Source organism: Budorcas taxicolor, chromosome 1, assembly GCF_023091745.1.
Source record: "Budorcas taxicolor isolate Tak-1 chromosome 1, Takin1.1, whole genome shotgun sequence".
NCBI lineage: Eukaryota > Metazoa > Chordata > Mammalia > Artiodactyla > Bovidae > Budorcas > Budorcas taxicolor.
Genome location: NC_068910.1, coordinates 159,810,553 through 159,832,232, shown reverse-complemented (window position 1 = coordinate 159,832,232; position 21,680 = coordinate 159,810,553).

The following is a 21,680-nucleotide window of genomic DNA, read 5'->3' as shown; positions in this document are numbered from 1 at the left end:
CCTGTCCAGGATACAAAAAACAAAATAACCCCCTGAGTTCTAATCTAAGCTGAGCAGTTTGATGCAGACAAAAATACAGCAGGAAGGAACACTCCTAAGTAGTTCTTTGGCCACTGTGAAAAATGGTGCTTCTGGAGAGAAATATGAAGAAAGATATTTCAATATATTAAGAAAGGGGGTGTGAAAGTGCAAATAATGCTCCTTCAGCAACTGACTCCTTTCTTTCCTTCTAACCAATTCAACACAGATCTCCTCAAAATTTCTCTTTTGTTCAAATTTGTAAATTGAAATGGATATTACAGCTGGGTGGATGTTTTGTCTGTTAAATGAGAGGGCTTGCTACAACAGCAGAAATGGAATTATCTTCAACCTGAAGTCACTCAAATTTGGACCTTGAAGCTCGATTCTCCATAAAGAAAAATTTCTGACTCTTAAGGATTGTTAAACTTTTTTCTTTTCTTTCAGCAAACAAGGTGGTCTTGAAAAATACATTCATCATTTTCTCTACTGTCTAATCATTCAACCAGATTTGTTGACCTCCTACTCCACTGTGTAAAGCACCATGCTGAGCTCTTATATGATACAATTTTTTAAAAAAGGTAGTAAGGTAGTAACTCTTAAGAACCCTGAATTTAATTGGACAGATAAGACATAAACATGGGATGAGATAAATGGCACCACCAGCCTGTCATTGATAAGGGTCAAATAGTAAGTGAGAGACCAAGGGGGCAAACTTCCCTGGGCTGGCGTATTCAGGGAAGGTTTCTGAGGACAAGCAGGATAAGCACTGGATTTTAGTGTACTGGGACAGGTGGGAGTGTGTTCTGAGCACTCTACCAACCAAAGTTCAGTCTCTTTCCCTCTCCTTGGTCCTCCTTATATCCTGAAAAAGTGTTAGTCACTCAGTCATGTCTGACTCTTTGTGACCCCATGGACTATAGCCCACCAGGCTCCCTCTGTCCAAGAAATTCTCCAGGTAGGAATACTGGAGTGGGTTGCCATTTCCCTCTCCAGGGGATCTTCCTGACCCAGGGATTGAACCTTGGTGTTCCGCATTGCAGGTGGATTCTTTACCATCTGAGCCACAAGGAAAGCCTTTCCTACACCCTGGAGACACAACAATATTTAAATTAGGCCAATTAATACCTTTACCCTGTTCAATCAGCGTAGAGGCAAGACATTCTAACAGCAAAGCTGAAGGCTCAGATGATGGTTAGCATTTTTAACAATAAAGAATTTTTAAATTAAGTTGTGTACTTTTTTAGACATAATGCTATTGCACAGTTAATAGGCTACAGTATAGTATAAGCATAACTTTTATATACACTGGGAAACTAAAATATTCTTGTGACTCACTTTATTACAGCCTCTGATTTATTGAGGTGGTCTGGAACTGAATCCCCAGTGTCTCTGAGGTATGCCTGTTAACAGCCAACGCAACTTTCTAGACATTCAGAAAAGAGGAGGACTAGTTTGGCTTTTCCAGTCTTGACTTTCTCATGAGCTGTAGTGTGCTGTTTTCATTTTGCATAAAACAAATTACTTAAACTTGACTGATCACATCACATTCTAAGTATCTCCCTACACAAACACATACACACACACAAACACACACACACCCCACCACCACCACACATTATATGTATGGGAGTTTGTAATTTAGAAAATGAAGAAATTGTGACTCATTTGTAGAATAACAGAAAACTAGAATTCACCAAACAATAGATATCACTTTTTATAATCATTCTGGTATCATAATGGTATTCTTGAAGAGTTTTTTTCCACAAAATATATCTTTTGCTCCTTAAGCAAAGCATTTCAATCCTCAAAGTAAGTTATTGGTTTTGAGAACAATTTACTAATGGGCATAACCCTTGAGAAAAGTTCTGAACAAAACTCAGTGATGTATAGAAGCCTTTATAATAGAATTGTAGTCATTTGGATCTGTGACATTTGGAAGAATGACCTATTAAAATCTACAAGTAGGTATGGTCATTTACACAATCTTTGGCAAAAACTAAGGACACTATTATAAATTGACATTTCTTTCTATTAATTTACCGGAATGAATCAGTTTTTATTCTTTAAAAAAAGTCAACACATGAAACTAAAATAGAGAAACCAAGAGTTTGCTGCATTAGATCAAGTAGGATCAAGTAATACATTTTATTTTAAAAATCTGGTCAAAAATAATTTATTTTGAAAAATTTTTACTGTTACATTACTGCTGAAGAATAAAAGTAGTCAACATGTTTATTTCTTTGTCAATCTTTTCTTCACTTATTTACCCAAGAGTACACTTATTATCTTACTGCAAGAGATTAAGGCTCACTACACATCCAGAGTTTGTAAAACAGTCTTTTTTTCTTAAGACAACACTCCTAAAATGCCTAGAGCTAAAGGGGGTTATTGATGTCTTCCAGAACTTCATTGCATGAACAGCTTTATCTCCTAGGCAGACACTACACAAATGTTTGGTTTACTCCATATCACGTAGTTAACAAGGTTCTTATAGGTTCAAGGAAAAGAGATTGTAAGACTTTGCCAGGAAGATTTAACATTCTAGGAGAAAAAAAAAAAAAAAAAACAGATAATTCTGAAGAGACTAAAATTTTAAAATAACCTCAACTTAGACATAATTGACAGGAAAAGGCAGACTGGGAGTTTTTAAAACAGATGAGAATAAATGTAAAAGGCAAGAAAAGGTATTCTGCTTTTCAAACCCTACTCAATAAATATAATGATCCTTAGAAGACAGCCTATGTATTGTAATTGCATTCATTTCTGGCCTAATGGTCCAATCTAATTATTCCAAATTGTTTAAACTATAGGGAAACCTGATGAAAATAGCCCTTTCATTTGACTTGCATGTTTCAGTTGAATGCTAAGTATATCTTTCAACTAAGCTTTAAAAACACAGTTCATCAGTAAGCTGTGCAGGCTCCTTTCTCCGCTCTGATCTTGCACAGCCATCAGGAAAAGAAGCTAATGAAATGTCTTAACATGCTCGTCATGAGCATACATCCCGCCTGCTTTTACTGACTTACCAATGGGCTTTGTTTGTGAGAAAGTTACAAGACTGACATTTATGGCTCTTCAGACAAATGAGAGCCAAAAGAAGAGATCCTGAATTTTAAAGCTGTTTACCAGCTGCTGGAAAAGTTTGGCTTTGGGCACCAACAATCCGTACAAAATCCAAAGGTATTAGAGCCGTCTCTTCTCCTTTACCCATGTCAAGCTGGAAAACACGAAAGCTGCACAAGGACTGCAAAATATTGCCAAGCTAAATTAAGGCATGAGGAAGAAATTACATGTACTTCTGTGAGAAATGGAGTCTTGAAAGGCCAGTTCTTTGCTCAGATCCCATGAGTTATATTGCTTAGAAGCAGACGTTGTGGTTATGGTTCTTTGCCATGTGGTGTTTGCTGAGTTTCACTGGATATCCTAAAACACTTAAGCCTGGAGGATTTAGGATGTCTTTGGAGGCCATAATTTGGAGAAAATAGCTTTATCTTTGTGGGAGATGCAGGACACAACACAAATGTTTGTTGGGTTCCTTCTCTCTTTCTTGACAACAAGCTTATCAAATAGTTCTCAAGCAAATTGTATGGGAAAGTAAATGATTTCATAGAGAAGCAGTATTATGGTTTAGAGTTCTAAGGCAACAGGCTTCAATCAGGTGACTCTAGGTTTACAGGGCATTGAAGGCAAGTTAGAACGTGGTTCATCCCAGGTTAATAAGATACAGGTGATATTCCCTTGACATGAGACTTGCAGGAAGATGCCAAGAAATTTCAGATGAGGGGATTTGTTACAATGGGGAGGGTAAAATTCCAGGCAGACGGGAGAGAAGTGGCACAGCAGTTTCCTAGAAAGTGATTTTCTAATCCAAGGGCTATTCTTTAGGTTGGAGTATTTTCTCATATGAAACAGACTGTGTGTGTGTGTTCACTCAGTCGTGTCAAACTTTTTTGCAACGCTATGGACTGTAGCCCACCAGTCTCTGCTGTCTGTGGAATTTTCCAGGCATGAATACTGGAATGGGTTGCAATTTTCTCCTTCAGAGGATCTTCCCAATCCAGGGTTCGAACCTCCAACCTGCACTGCAGGTGGTTACTTTACTGCTGAGCCACGTTGGGCCATAACTACTTGGAGGGGATAGTCAGTAAGGAATGTAGAAATATTCATAAACCATACATGGATCATCTCATCTCTACTTAAAATCCTCCAGGGGCTTCTCACTGTTCTTCAAGTGAAACTCCTATTCTGGCCTTCCCACTCCTAGGTGTCCCTGCAGCATTGCCCCCCGGGGCAGCCTCCTCAACCTCATCTCTCTCGCTCTCCGCATACCTCCCTCTGCCACCAGTACTCATGGGTGCCTATCTCCCCCTCAGGGGCTCTGTTCATCATGCTGCTTTGGCCTGAATGTTCCTTCCTTACCACTTTGATGGACCATCATTGTTTATATTATTTCATTTAGTTGTTTGGTTTTGCTCTACATACACTATGTAATAAACATCATAAAATCAAAGACCATATTTCTGTTTTATCATTGGGATTTTTCACTATACCTGGCTGGTTGATGCTACACAAAAATTTGTTAAACAAAAGAATGCAAATGAAGGTACTGAAGTGAAAAGAGATCATTTCCTGGAGCTCTCCCAAAACACTAATAGCAGACCTGGCCCAAGCACTCGGATTTCCTGAGAAATCCTGATTTCCTAGGGTAGCCAGAATATTCTCGGCTAAGACTTATCATTGACATTTATACAGGGGTTGATATTAATGTTTCTGGAGAGATCATTCGAGAGAAGTTTTAAGAAGGACACTAAGTGACGCCAGCTGCCCCAAGGGTGTCCAGAGGGCGAGCTGGGTAATAATATATTCAGCTACCTTTTCTCTTTGGTTGTGTCCAACCACTTCCTATACCCACTTGAGGGTTTCCCTAAGATCTCTTCTCCCAGAGCCACTCCTCAAATGCTATGGTTACCAGCCCCCACTTTCAGTTTTCCTTCTTTTCTTATTTCAAGCACAGGCTCTGCTTAGCCCTTTGGAATGTCCTATCTATGGACCCGGACCATTGCTTTGAAGTGGAATTGCAGCTTTTAACTTCCAGTGCTTATTTGTGGCGGAGAGGGGAGGAAGCATGATGGAAGGCAGGGGTAGGGCAGTTAAATAACATCCTATTGTCAGCCTAGGTATGAGGCCAGCCATCTATTAGATGGTATCTTACATTAGGAAGAGAAGATCCTGTTATATTAGGAAGAAGATACTTTGTTTACTTTTCTGTTAATATTTTAAAGGAAATCTCAAACCCTGATTTTGAAACTTTCCATACAACCTTCAGTGGCACAGAGAGTGTTACAAAATCTAAGGTCTCAAGAAGCTAAATCACTTAGACAAATAAACATGTCACATAATACTTTGGGGTCCTGGGGAAGGGTAATACCATGAAATCAAGCAATGATCAGCTTTTAAATTTCCCCAAAGGTCAGACATCACAGGCCAAGTGATTTGTTACTAGTGTTCATTTTCTTTAACCTCATCTTTCCTCCATAATCATCCCGTTTATGCTCACAGACCCTTTCATGGGCAATAATAATACTAATAGTAGCTACCCTTTACTGAGGTGCCTACTATGTGTCAGGTACTTTATCTGTAACTCTTGAAAATAAAAGCGTTAGTCACTCAGTCATCTCTGAGTCTTGTGACCCCATGGATTATATCCTGCCAAGTTCCTCTGTCCATGGAGTCCTCCAAGCAAGAATACTGGAGTGGGTAGCCATGCCCTTCTCCAGAGGATCTTCCCAACCCAGGGATTGAACCTGGGTATCCTGCATTGCAGGCAGATTCTTAACTGTCTGAGCCACCAAGGATGCCCTTACAACAACCTTAGTAGATAGGAATGGTTATCAATATTTCAAATGAGAAAACTAACACTTAGAGAAATTAGGTATATTGCCCAAGATCATATAGCAAGAAAGGTCTGTCAGATATCCCATGCTGTACCTAACATCAGTGGCAGTGCCCTTGGGTGGCTGGGGGTAGGCTTTTAGTCCTGGCCCACAGACCCAATCTTCATCAGCCCAAATACTTAGTTTAAAAAAAAAGAAAAATCTTGTGTTTTCTATGTAGGCCCTGCTTTAGGATAATTTGCTTAATCCCATCACCCTCTTTTTAACCAGGTTGCTATATCTGAAGTCATTCCACACAGGAATTCTAGAAATGACATTGCTTTGCACTGTATCCTATAAATAGCAAACAAAATAAAAGTGCCATGAAAATTTGAATATGAACCACCGGATTTGAAATCTAGTGTACTAGATATTGCATCGCAGCCAGAAAACTATATTGCTTTAAACAGCAGAGACTTTTTACTTATTTATTCTAGCTCTCTGTGTATCCAAAAGGCTTTTATTTGATGCCATGTATGCAATCATAAGGGGGGCTTCCCTGGTGGCTCAGACAGTAAAGAATCTGCCTGCAACTCTGGAGACTGGAGTTCCATCCCTGGGTTGGAAAGATCCCTTGAAGACGGGAATGGCTACCCACTCCAGTATTCTTGCTTGGACAGAGGATTCTGGCGAGATATAGTCCATGGGGTCACAAAGAGTCAGACAATTGTAAACTGCATTAGGACATGGAGTACAAAGTTAATCTTTTACAAAGCATCATGCTCTTGGGAAGCCTGCAACTATAGAACCTCTTTGTTCAATATAAAAAGGGATAGAAATCGAAATATAACGTGTCAAATTTAAGTTCATATCTTTAATATCTTACTACTAGCAACAGTAAGAATCTGCTAAGAACCCTAAAATCATCTCTGATGTAAAGCCCCTATCCTGTCACACTTTCTGTGAAGCCAGCCCCATTATAGCTAATTGAACTGTCCCTCATCACTAAAAGAACACAGCAGATGCCACATCCTCATGGAATTTAAGCAATATATTATTATCCAAGTATTAAAATTATAATTTTAAAAACTATGTGATGATATTCAGTATGCTTGTGGTCAGTTTAAAAAAGAGAAAACAAAATTTTATCTATGCTATTGTGTCAGAAAAGTATTTTAAAAATATTAACAGTTTTCTCCAATATTTCCTTTTCTGCCTTCCCTCTATCTAACACCAGATTAGACCTTCATCTCAGGAAAAGGTCGCGATAACATCAAGCAGAGAAAAGGAATCTTTTCCGATTTCTGAGTCTAGTTGCTTTAGAGCACAGAAAAGAAGAAAATTAGGAAAGGAAATTGGGAGAAGCAGACACTGCTAAGGAGTGGCTTTGCTCTATAGGCTGAGCTCCAGAGGGGAGGCAAGACCTCAGAGAAGAAATGGAGCCATGGTAAATGGCTGAGAGCCCTGCAGAGTTCCCTAGCCCTGCCATGGTGTGAGAGTTGAACAATGATCCCCCACAACCACGGTAAGAAATGGCAAGGAGGGAGCCCTGAAATCAGATGGGTCCCATTGTGTTGTTACAATGGAGGTCCCTTCAGCAGCTGGCATTCAATGGGTGCTCAAGGAACAATCAAGGTGATGTACACCTAAGCAGATGCTAGGTAGCTAGGTGACATAAAGGATTTGCAGCAAACCCCCTAGGGAAAAGGAAAGAGGTGTGGTAAATTGACTGAAGTTACGTTTCCATTGGACTCAAAGAATGGGATTAGAAACCAAAATTGATATATTAAGTCAGAGAAAAGTGAAGAAAGTTATCTTCTGCATTTCAGGACTAAATTTCATACCTTCTAACCTGTGATTAAAATGGTAAATTAGATCTGTGAAGAGACAATGAGAAAGCTTGTCATGATTTTCCTGAATCTTTGCTTTTTCATCTTCAAATAGGGGGGTAATAAAAACATTTATAACTTGAAAGTATGCACATAAAGAAATAATAAGATACTATCAAATGGCACAACTAATTATGTATTGGTGGTGTTAAACTGCAAATTTTTCTTTCATTTTTATTTCCTATGTTTTTGAGGTTTGTTGTTTTGCTGTTTTAAGAAATAAAGATAAAAAGAGAGAAATAGTATAAATGAATGCATATGCAAAACAGAAACAAACTCACAAATATAGAAAACAAACCAGTGGTTACTGAAGGGGAGAGGGGCAAATCAGGGGTATGTATAAAATAAAGGCTTCCCTGGTAGTTCAGAAGGTAAAGAATCTGCCTGCAATGCAGGAGATCCCTGGGTCAGGAAGATCCCTTGGAGAAGGAAATGGCAACCCACTCCAGCATTCTTGTCTGGAAAACCCCATGGACAGAGGAGCTTGGCGGGCTACAGTCCATGGGTTCATAAATAGTCGGACATGACTGAGTAACTAACATACACATAAAATAAATAAGCAACAAGGACATATTGTATACTACAGAGAATTATAGCCATTATCTTGCAATAACTTTTAGTGGAATATAATCTGTAAAATGGGCTTCCCTGGTGGCTCAGAGGTTAAAGTGTCTGCCTGCAAGGCGGGAGACCTGGGTTCGATCCCTGGGTCGGGAAGATCCCCTGGAGAAGAACATGGTAACCCACTCCAGTACTCTTGCCTGGAGAATCCCATGGACATAGGAGCCTGGTGGGCTACAGTCCACGGGGTCGCAAAGAGTCAGACACAACTGAGCGACCGACTTAACTTAATCTGTAAAATACTGAATCACTATGCTGTACACCTGAAACTAATAACACTGTGAATCAACTGTACTTCAATTAAGAAAAATAAAGAAGAGAAAGAGGAGAGAGAAAAGGAAAGAAAGAAAAAAAAGGCTAAGGAAAGAAGGACCTTTAAGAAATTCTGTGTAGCTAGAACACAGGGCTAGTGGTAAAAGATGAAGTGGGAAATGTAGATCTTAAATCTCAGACCAAGACATTCAGATTGTATCTTGTAATTAATGAAGAACCACAGAAGTCTCTTTTAAATACGGGAGTTTTTAATGGAGAAATAGTGGGAGTAACGGGAGTAATAACACATCTAAATCTGTTTAAAAACAATACCTTGAAAAAATAAAAATAAAAAAATAAAAATGATACCTTGGTAGTTTGGGGGTGGGGTTGTTAGGAACAGAGGCAGAGAAACCAATTCCCAGGCTATTGCAACAATCTAGGTAAAGCATCAAAAAAGCATTGTGCTCAGTTGTGTCCAACTCTTTGAGACCCCGTGGGCTGTAGCCCATCAGGCTCCTCTGTCCATGGGATTCTCCAGGCAAGAATACTGGAGTGGGTTGCCATTTCCTCCTCCAGGGGATCTTCCTGACCCAGGGATCAAACCTGCATCTCCTGTGTCTCCTGCACTGGCAGGTGGATTCTTTACCACTAGCGCCACCTGGGAAGCCCAATCTGGAAAAGCATGAAGCAAGTCAGACAATGGGATGAGGAATGGAGTTTGGGGTGAATGAAAGAGCTAATTAGGAGATAGCAATTTAGAGAACAATTGGTTCTGGGGTTGAAAAAAATCACCTCTGAGAATGACATTGAGATACAGAATCTTCTACCTTGTCATGCAGGAGGGGGTTTGAAAAGGAGGTTGAACAGCTTGGGTGTCATCTTGAGAGTGGACAGAACTGGAGACCACTAAGCAATGCTGGTCAATTAGTGGCTGCAGTTAGCAACTTCAGACCACAGTCACAGGTATGCTGTCCAGAGGTTCTGTTCTCCTTGTTCCTCCAAGCTGCCTGACAGCTGATGGCAAATGCCTGCAACCAGAGCAAAAATAAAGCGCTGAAGCTTCTGGATGCTCACTTAGGGGGATACACCCCCAACTTAAAAGGGAAAGGCGGAGTGAAGAGTGCCTGCCTCTACTTCCAGGAGATTCATCTCCTTGCAGTTTCTCTTTCTGCTATATTCTAGTCATGGAGCATGGCTGTCCCCAAGAATGGCCACAGAGATCTTTCTTGCTTAAGCAGAAAAGAGGCTAGTTTGTTTGAACCCGATTTTATTAAAGCCTTGGGGATTACAAAAAGAAAATACATGAGGAGAACATGAAACTCCCAACCTCATAAGATACAGCCCACACTCCTAGATCACACAGCCCATCTCATCCTCATGAATTCCAAGAAAAAGTGGGAACCCCTTGCACCTCCATCCTTGATCTCAAACTCCTTCCTCTTGGTAGATGCTATCTCTAACTCCCACGTCTCCAGTGTCACAGCATGCTGAGGGAGTGATATTATTCTGGATTTATAGTTTTGTTCATAGCTGCCCTCAGTCCCCAGGAATCCTGACCAAAAAAAAAAAGGTTGTATCATTTGTACCATACTTACGTTTTAAAGCAATAAAACAATCTTGACGAATGCTTAAATTTAGAAAAAAAATAAAAATTGCTCTTACTTTTAAAAGACCTTCAGAAAAGATTACCAAACCTTCCCAAATGGGTCCCCAACAAGGATTCTTCTGTCCAGTGTTGTTTGAGCCTATAGAATGGGACTGAGTTTGGCTCAGATGCAAAGAGAAGTTTCTTACTTTGGTTACGTAGAAAGGTAGGAGCGCTCACTCTAGTGGGTGTGGCTGCTTTTCAGAGATCTTGCAGGGATGTTCTCGGGAGAGTTCTTGGGGAGGGGCGCAGCTGTGCTGCTCCTGGCATTCGCTCAGCCCGCAGCGCAGGTTGCAGCCTCTCTGCGCATGGCCAGCTGCCGCCATCTTGGATTAAGCTGTCGTTCGCAGTGTCTTGCACACTGCCCGAGCGGCGTCAGGCACAGCCATTTTTCAGGAGGAACTGTTGGTCTGAAGGGTCTGTTTGAGGCCACTGCATGGAACACCCTTGAGCAAGTGAAACTAGATTAATCACAAAGGACAAGAAGGTTAGGCTTTATTTTATTACTCGGATTCTGTTTTGATTCCCTCGCAATTATTAATGGGCTTTGCTGGTGACAAAAAATTTTCATATTTCTGTATAGTCCCTTCTATTTTGCTTGTATTTTTATATAGTTTTAATTATACTGCATCTGCTTTTTATGTTTATTATAGCATAGTCAAATTTTTATTTTTTTATATACTTTATGTTTTTAAATAATTCTTAAATTACTGTAATTATATTACCAATTCTATATTTGAGGCTATTACTGCTTCCAATATAAAATGGTTTTTAATTCATTTTTTCTGATTGTATTAAAAATATACTAATTATAGAAAATTTGGAATATAGAAAAAATAATAAAAATGATAAAAATCCCCAGTACATGAAACTGTGATCATAGATGTACAGATTTGCTTTCAGCTTTTTTCATTTAGCCTTATAAGGTTAGGTGGTTTATCCGGTTATAAGGGTTTGGCCTTACATGGTTATTCCTCATACAGGAAATGGGTTCTAAGGTTATTGCAAGTCATTTGATCCTGTTTAGGCTCTTGTCTCAGCACAACATCCCAGGCTCTCCTTCCCCACGCTGAGGCCAGCTCAAATGTTTCCAGATAGAAAATCTGCCACTCTGTCCTCCCTGTGGTCCGATCCTCCAAGCCACGGCTCTTATTCCCTTATTTTCTTGTCTTCCTTTCTTAGAAGAAGTTTTTGTAGACTTCCACCCTTCTTGTGAGTCCAGCAAAGTCTCCAAATCTGTGTCCTCTCCAGGGCTAGTTCTGTGTTGGGATCTTTCCTAGGATCCCCCAGTCTGCAGCTCCCATAATGCTCAAAGCAGGAATCGGTAGTTTTCTTTACAGCAAAGTTCTGAAGTGCGGAAAACAGACTAACGAATGAACCTTTGTGTGTGTATATGTGTATATATATATATATATATTTTTTTTTTTTTACATTGCTGAGTGTTTTATAATTTCTTTACTCAGCAAGCCTGGGAAATATGTAAGTAGTCATCAGTTTCACAGATGTGGGAATTAAGGTTCAGAGAGGTTAAATGACTTGCTTTAAATAGTCACAAAATTATATCATTTGACTGTCAAATGAGAACTCTCTTTCCTATCAAAATTACATTCTTCTTAGGATAAAAATAAGTGATACTGTAATAAAGATAGTACACAAGTTGGCCTAATAAGGGGGTAGGGGGCAAAATAGCAGGGAGAACAAGGTGAAAGGAGAGTGGAAGAGCACAGAGAGACCCAACAAAAGTCACAGATTGTAGAGAAAACAATAATTTGGTACCCTGATGGCTTAAAAATGCTTGTTTGTGTATGTGTTTGGGGTGGGGAGTGGGACGGGGGAGGAGTTCCTGATTTGATCCACACATATGCCAGTTGGCTCTCCCCCGTTCTTTTAAGAACAGGATGAGGTCTTCCTTTCCTTCAGGGACAGTTTCAGTTGTACGTTTGGTGACACAGAGTTTGAGCCTCAAATCAGATTAGTGTCAGTGCACACGGCAGCCTGCCTCTTCACCATGCTCCTCCAAACCATGCTGTGGTGCTCTCTCTGCTCACTCTGGTGCTTGGCACTGTCTCAAGCTCCTGGACAACTATCTCCCCCAGCCCAGACTAAATCATGCATGCTGCCACTGCCTTGCTGGCTTCAGAGGAGGGGGTGGGCTGGAAGGCCACGTTTTCCTTCATTGCCTCAACACTCAGTTCCTCATAGTAACACTGAACAGGGATATGGGGTATAACATGCTCTATTCAAGGTTTCAGGTTGATCAGAGCAAATGTCTCTTGTTGACTGAAGGGACAAGATATAGTGGTGCAGTAGAGCCTGCCAATTTTCTATACATTGCCCACCTCCACTTTTTACTTAGTAGCATAATCGTGATTTCATTTGAGGCAGTAATATGCTCTAACAGAAGGATATATTTTTCAGTTGTAGTTAACTGTGGCCTTATGGCTAAGAGGGGCTTCCCAGGTGGTGCCACGGTAAAGTATCCGCCTGACAGTGCAGGAACCACAAAAGATACGGGTTCGATCTCTGGGTCAGAAAGTTCTCCTGGAGTAGGAAATGGCAACCCACTCCAGTATTCTTGCCTGGAAAATTCAATGGACAGAAGAACCTGGTAGGCTACAGTCCATGGAGTTGCAAGAGTCAGACACAACTGAGCACAGCTCTATTACCTATTTAATGTCTGTCTATCACATGGCTAAGATAAAGCCATTGAAATCATTGCTGGACTTCCAAATAGGGTCCCTTTGTAAAACAGTAATTAGTCGTCTTTCGGTGTCTCCCTTTGTCTTTCATGCTGTCTGGAATGGGAATGCATGCGGCTAGAGCTCCAGCAATCGTTATGACCCCTATATGTAGCCGCAGTGAAACATACATAGCAGCTGAATGCCTAATGATTTCATGATTCACCATATCATCCTATATTCCTACCTCTGGGCTTAACAAAATAAAGGGTTTTCTGGGTCTTACATATGAAATATTTTGTTAACCTTAGGTATTTTAGCCGCTATTATGGCAAATTTAATTTGGGGGCAGATTTTAAGTTTTAATATTTTTGAAGTGACTATTACAGTGACTGGTTTTTTCCCCGCCATTGTTAGTTTTTTAAACTGCTAAACCTAATTATAACTTAAACAGAGTAATTTTATGTTCTACTTGTTAAATAGAAAGTGAAACAATATTTTGGTAAATGATTAAGTAGGCTTGTAAAGTGGAGAAGGCAATAGCACCCCACTCCAGTACTCTTGCCTAGAAAATCCCATGGATGGAGGAGCCTGGTGGCCTGCAGTCCATGGGGTCGTGAAGAGTCAGAAACGACTGAGCTACTTCACTTTCACTTTCCACTTTAATGCATTGGAGAAGGAAATGGCAACCCACTCCAGTGTTCTTGCCTGGAGAATCCCAGGGACGGGGAAGCCTGGTGTGCTGCTGTCTGTGGGGTCGCACAGAGTTGGACACAACTGAAGTGACTTAGCAGCAGGCTTGTAAAGTGTTCTTACGGAGTAATTCTACTTCTAGGAATAAATCCTAAGGGTTATGTATGTATGTATGAAGCTTTAGGAACAAAGCCATTTACATTATAAGAAGAACAGAAACCACTTAAATAGCAACATAATAAAATGGGCAATAAAATATGATATATTCATTGAATTAAGAAATTTGAGAAAAAAATAACATTTTTATTTTAAAAAGTATTTTGTGGTACAATTTAAACAATATTGAAGTTTATGAAGTAAAGTTATATTCTTCCTCTGCTACATAAGATCCACACCCTTAAGCATTTAGTCTAGTGTTTTTCTTTCCACAGTTTTTCCTTTGTCTATGTAAACAAATACAGATATACACACACATATAACAAATAAAAATTGGATAACAGATATTAAAATAAAAATTATCAATAACGTGGAGAAATACCCATAGTAAAATAAAAAGTCTTATAGGTAATATAAAATTTGATATACAACAAGATCCCAATTATATTTCAGAAAGTGCCCAGCAAAAAGACTGGAGTAAAATATATAATAAACAAATGTGAATAAATGAATACATATTTCCAATATTAATAAATGTGGGGTAAGTCACTTCAGTTGTGTCCGACTCTGTGAGACCCTGTGGAAGTATAGTCGGCCAGGCTCCTCTGTCCATGGGATTCTCCAGGCAAGAATACTGGAGTGAGTTGCCATCCCCTCCTCTAGGGGACATTCTCAACCCAGGGATCGAACCCGTGTCTCTTACATCTTCTCATTGGCAGACAGGTTCTTTACCACTAGTGCCACCTAGGAAGCCCCTATTAAATACTTTACTATTAATAATAAATGCTGTTTTCTCCTCAGTTCAGTTCAGTAACTCAGTTGTTTCCAACTCTTTGAGACCCCATGGACTGCGGCATGACATCCAGAATTTTTTCCACGATCTCCACAAGGCTAAAAGTGAAAGACATCTTACTATATTTCAGAGGAAATATGGGAGGCTGAGAGCACATATTTGAACCACCTGCCTCCCAGTCCCATCCAAAATGACCTAGAAAATTTTAAAATATGTAAAACCCTAAATCAGTACTGGAAGCTAGGGAAGGAAACCATACGAATGCCAGAAACTTCAAAGAATTTCTTCTAAATCCTGTGCAGTTGGGACCAGATTAAAGGACATCCAGGGCCTATCTGCCAGTCACCAATGAGCAGCTTGACCTGGAGAGACGAGGCCTGGAGGCTGACTGCAGGACCCATCAGTGATTCTTTTGGCTCTTGAAAATTGAGTGAGTTTGAAGGTAGCAGGGTAGCAAATAATGGTAAATGTTTCAAGCAGAGAGCCCATGCACAGTGGCAGTAATTATATTGTTGGATAGTTTCCCCATGCTTTGGAGACCTTCACTGCCTCTGTGGAACTGGGTGTGAAGGAGAGGCCTAAGTGGCTCCCTTAAGCAGCAGTCTGCCACTAGCTGTAGTGTTCTTTGATGATGTACCTGGCTAGAGGCCTTGGCCCGGACAACTGTATCCCACACAAGCAGTGAGCTTGGAGAGGAAGGTGGTGTCCACAGAAACCCTAGATAAGAATTACACCACCAAGTCTGTCAAATAGTACAGCTCTTTCACAAAATACAAAAAAAAGGCTTTATAAATTAAAGTTTGGATGGATTTTCCCCCCAAATTTTGACCTCACCTTCACACAACACATATCAGGGCTTCCCTGATAGCTCAGTTGGTAAAGAATCCACCTGCAATGCAGGAGACCCCAGTTCGATTCCTGGGTTGGGAAGATCCCCTGGAGAAGGGATAGGCTACCCACTCCAGTATTCTTGGGATTCCCTTGTGGCTCAGCTGGTAAAGAATCCGCCTGCAATGTGGGAGACCTGGGTTTGATCCCTGGGTTGGGAAGATCCCCTGGAGAAGGAAAAGGCTACCCACTTCAATATTCTGGCCTGGAGAATTCCATGGACTGTATAATCCATGGGCTCGCAAAGAGTCAGACATGTCTAAGCAACTTTCACTTTCACTTTCTTTTCACGCAACACATAAGGATTAATGTGAGACAGCATTGATGTAAACATGAAAAGTGAACCCATAAAGCTTCTCGAGGAAAACACGACATCTTCATGACTTTTGTTTGAGAAAATTTCTTAAATAAGATACCAAAACTCTAACCTGAAAATAAAGGATTGAAACTTTGAGCTTTATTAAAACAAATAATTTATGTTTATTAAAAGATGACACTAAGAGAGTAACAAGGCAAACTTCAGACTGGTAGAAGATATTTGCAATAGATATTAACTGACAAAAAACTCATATTCAGACTATACAAAGAATAAGATCAAATAAAAGAGTAAAACTGAAAAACAAACTAAAAATGGATAAAATACTTTAACAATCACTTTATATAAGTTGATAGATCAATAATAAGTGTAAACATTATTAATTAGAGGAAAAAGCAAGTAGCTAACAATACAAAGTGTTGGCAAGGATGCAGAGCAACTGGAACTCTCATAAATTGTTGGTAGGAATATAAACTGATTTTTTTTAAATTAATTTAGAAAAATGTTTAACAGTGTCTACTAAAACATATGTATGCCCTGTGGGCCAGAATTCCAATTTTAGATGTATACCCTACATAAATAAGTACTTGTATCTATCAAAATACTTGTGCAAGGGTGGTCACAGCAAGCAGCTTTATTTATGAAGTCAAAAGTATATATATTTTAGAATATTCACATCCATGCAAAAAATGAAAAGAAAAACTACTGCTAAATGCAAAAAAGATGGATTAGTCTGAACATAATGTTAAGCAAAAGAAAACAGACTTAAGGAGAGTAGAATGATGGCTGGGCTCATTGAGGAGCAGATGCCAAGACTGAATTAGAAGTGCAGATTTGCTGGGAATAGGAGTGGATGGAGAAAGCCTTCACCCCTGACATTTAATGAAGGAAGGGAAGAAAGGGTAGAAAGAGCCTCAGCCGGCTGTGTAGTTCTGGGGAAATCTTGGCTAGCTCAAAGAGGAGCTTCAACACAAAGATTACCCATAGAAGGTTGCCTCACAGCCAGAAATTGTATACCCTTGTACCACCATGTTCAGTCATCAACTCTCACTATCCAGAAAGAGCATGATCTTGACTCAGAAGCTGAGGCACTCACATCTGGAGACTGTCAGCTAATTGTACTCCTTGTGACAGGTGCTCTCTTGAAGGGAGATCTGAGTAACATACCTCCATGGCTGTCAGAGGGACAGCTGCTCTTGTGTGGAGTCCAAAGCCATCAAATCTAGTCTGCAGGCGTAGTCAGAAGAGCAAGGGGCTGTGACTCAGAGAGGGTGGGAAGAAGCCTGATGGGTAGTAGAAAGTACTCTATTTTTAGATCTGCACAGTGTTATGTAAGTATGTACATTTTTACATATATATTTACATACGTGTATGATATGTAAGTTATATTTCTGTTAAACAAGGAAGGGAATCCTTCCAAGATTACACATGGATGGCCCTGATCGCCAAAGTTGTTTGATTAAGGAACTAGTCACATGCCTTTTAAGAGGTTCCTAAAAGTATTTTTAAGAAAGAGTTGACTTAAAAAACCAAAACAAACAAAAAAACCCTCCTCGCCTGATTTCTGGAGGTGATAACTAAAGAAAACTCACTGTTTAAATATCAGAAAAGTCCCATATCAGGTAGGACTAAGTTTGGCTATGACGGTTACAAAATAACAGTAACTTAAATAAGATAGAATTTGTTTCACTATAACCTAAAAAAAAGTCCAGAGGTAGACAGTCCAGGCCTGATTTGGTGCTACTCAATGGGTGCCTTTTATCTTGCTGTTCTGCCATTCTTGGCTGATGGTTTTTACCTCCTGTCCAAGAGCTATAGTCATTTTATCTGTATTCCAGCCACAGGAAAAGATGACGAAGGACACTCTCCCTTCCATTTAGAGACACTTCCCAGAAGTTACACAGAGCACTTCCACTTAACCCCCACTGTGTAGAACTTAGTTTTATGAGCACACCCAGCTACAAAGGAGTCTGGGATGTGTAGGTTTTATTTCAGGTGCCAGGAAACCAGCTAAAAACCAGAATTCTACTATAATACTAGGGACAAAGGGAAAATAGATATTGGGGAACAACTAGTCTATTGTACCATAACCCCACAAAGAATTTGTAGTATAAAGGAAAGAAAACACAGCATGCAAAAGGTAGAGAAAAGTCAGATATAGTTTTATATATATAAACATTTCTAGTTTAGGAATAGAAATTTTTAGATGCATCTGTTCAATGATACTAATTTTTAAAATATACATACATTTGGAAATAAAATATAAACTGAACAGAGTTGAGGAGGGAGTTAGTTGAGAGATAGAGCATTTTAAAGTTAATTACTCTACTGTGAGATTTTGTACTTGATTAGAAACAGTGGGGAGCAGAACTGATAATGTAGAAAATGAATCATTAATACAGTTGATAAACTTGATGAATTTTCCCCTAGTGAATAAGATAGGGAAAACAGGTAAGGAAGGTGGGCATTTGGAGAGAGAAGAGAGATGTGATACATGAACAGTGACGAGTCATTGTGTGGATTATGCGGCTTTTCTGAACAAACAGAAGAGGAATAACATTTAAGATCACAACAAAGGAAAAATTTATAAGCTGAAGGTAAATTTTAGCCTGCAGATCAGCATAATTTGTTAGGTACCAGGAAAAAAAATAAAATGGATAGAAATCTACATCTAGACATAACCTGATTAAAGTCTGAATTTCAAGATAAAATAGAGGTGAAATCCAGGCAGAAAAAATATTTTCCCACAAAGGAAGGAAAATAATTATTTCTCTGATATATACTAGAAAGCTAAATATAATCTTTGGAGTGAAAAAGGTAAGAGGGCAGAAAGAACAAATAACCTTGGTAATTTGTCAGGATTGAGATGTGGAGGTTCTATGCTTGTATTAAAAAGAATGATGCTCCCTTTCTTGATAGAATCATTGTATTTTAAATTTCTAAGTAAAACTTAGAAGATGGGGATATGTGAGCACTTGCTAGAAAATCCACATGATTTCTGCTACCTATTATACAGCTGATTACACCTAAAAGGCAAGAATGAAAGACTGGTTAATAAGTGACAGTCACCCTCTTAGAACACCACTAAAACCTTTTAACTTAAAGAGGTTTCATCAAACCAAGTCTAGAACAGTGAAAGCACCACCTTTTCATATGGATGCCATAGGTGTACAGGAACACACACTAATTTCTGAGTCAATCTCTCTCATCTTTTGTTTGATTATAAAGTACTGAACAAGATAGAACTTCATTTAGACCGGGAGTCTATCATAGTGTTCATGAGCCTTCATGCAGGGATCACAGAGACTGGAAGAGTTGGTCTGTGAAGTAGCATGCAAATTTTATGATGTGGCCATTTTTCTGGGACTAGGAGTCAACTTGAACAAGTTCTTAAAAGAGTCTGTGACCCCCCAAAAGACCCAGAACCAGTACCAACTGCAGACTTTATTCAGGGAGACTACTTCAGTGGGGTTTTGAGGTAGAGGAAAGAGATAGGGTTGAAGTCTGAATACAACAAGTAAAAGTGGGGATTTATGGTCAAAAGCGGAGAAGGCGATGGCACCCCACTCTAGTACTCTTGCCTGGAAAATCCCATGGATGGAGGAGCCTGGTAGGCTGCAGTCCATGGGGTTGCGAAGAGTCGGAAACGACTGAGCGACTTCACTTTACCTTTTCACTTTGATGCATTGGAGAAGGAAATGGCAACCCACTCCAGTGTTCTTGCCTGGAGAATCCCAGGGACAGGGAAGCCTGGTGGGCTGCCGTCTATGGGGTCGCACAGAGTCGGACACGACTGGAATGACTTAGTAGCATGGTCAGAAGAGCAGGATGGAGGTCAGTGGATGGAAAACAACTAAGAAGGAAGATCAGGGGTAAAGGGGTATTCTGGCTGCATGGACCTAACAGGAGTCTAGCTGAGCACGGGTCAGGATGATCAGTTACCACCAGGGAGGTGATAGAGAGTGAGGAGTCCTGTCAGATATGGAGCAGGATTAGATATGGAAGGGGCAGGGGGAGTTCTTGCCAAACTGACTTAGCCAGGTTCTTGCTAACAGTGGTTCATGCAGATTGTATGGAAATGAAAAATAAAACCACAGAATTACAAATATTGTTAGAGGCAATAGACGGCAAGTTAAATACCAAAGAGAAATATGAAATACGTCCTGACATCATAAGGACCCAGTGATAAAGTGATGAGAGAAAATAAGGAAAATATAAGAGAGAGATGCAGGAAATCCAGTCAACATATCCTAAGAATACAAAAAGGAGAAAATAGAATGAATGTATTGGAAGCAATAATCAAAGGAATAATAGGGGGAAACTGCTGAGTTTGTAGAACTGAAGTTTATGAGGCAGTAAAGAAGAGGCATAGTCACCTTGATATATCATGTTGAATGTTACAAGATTTAAGGAGAAGGAGAAAACCCATAGAAGCATCCAGGCAAGAAAAAAATAGCTTATTTCTTAAGCAGTGGTTCTCAACAACAGCTATGTATTAAAAGTCATGGGTGAGCCTTTAAAAAATACTAGTGTCTGGGCTTCATCTTTAAGCAGTATGATTTAATTATTCTGGGAGGAGCCTTGGCATTGGTATTTTTAAAAATCTCACCCAGTGATTTGAATGTGTAGCTAGGGTTGAGAACCACTGCCCCAAGGGAAGGGAAATCATTGACTTTTCCCCTGGAGAACCAAAGACCATCAGTAAATGAAGACTGGCTCCCAAGGTTGGACAGAAAAGAATGTTGTACTTGGTGAAGAGGTCATTTGTAGGAAAGACCAATATTCTCTTACAAGCCAGTTCTCTGAAGGCACTATACTCACAGTTTAGGGATACAAACCAATCAACCTAAGAATAGAGAAAGATAAACAGAATGAAAGTGCCATAATAAAAAAAGAGATGATAGAAAGCAAAAGAAACTCTTTAAACCTAGATTAACATCTTAAAAACTGTCATGAATATATTTATTGTACAAGACAAAACAAATTTCAAAAGTCTTCAAAGTTGATAATGTGAAATAGCAATAATAATTTAGATCTAAATTCCAGATTACAGCAATCAAAATTGTGAAGTGGGGAGAGAATAAGGACAGTAAAAGCCTAACAGGTTTTTCATTTCACACAGATGATAATTAATAGCTATATTCTTAACCTTGATAAACAGATAAAAATATTTAAAATTTTAATAACAAAAAAGTAATCACTAATAGATAACATATTGAAAAGCAGAGACATAACTTTGCCAACAAAAGTCCATCTAGTCAAGGCTATGGTTTTTCCAGTGGTCATGTATGGATGTGAGAGTTGGACTGTGAAGAAAGCTGAGCGCCAAAGAATTGATGCTTTTGAACTGTGGTGTTGGAGAAGACTCTTGAGAGTCCCTTGGACTGCAAGGAGATCCAACCAGTCCATCCTAAAGGAGATCAGCCCTGGGATTCCTTTGGAGGGAATGATGCTGAACCTGAAACTCCAGTACTTTGGCCACCTCATGCGAAGAGTTGACTCATTGGAAAAGACTCTGATGCTGGGAGGGATTGGGGGCAGGAGGAGAAGGGGACGACAGAGGATGAGATGGCTGGATGGCATCACCGACTCAATGGACGTGAGTTTGGGTGAACTCTGGGAGTTGTTGATGGACAGGGAGGCCTGGCGTGCTGCGATTCATGGGGTTGCAAAGAGTCGGAGACGACTGAGCGACAGAACTGAATAGAAAAAAATATAATTAAACTTTCCAAACGATAGAGAAATGAGCTAAGAAAACATAGCTTGTGAAAAATATAAAAGGGTATAAAAACTACCATGCCATGTTAACCCTTTTTTAGTATATTATATATAACATGTATAGGAAAATACAA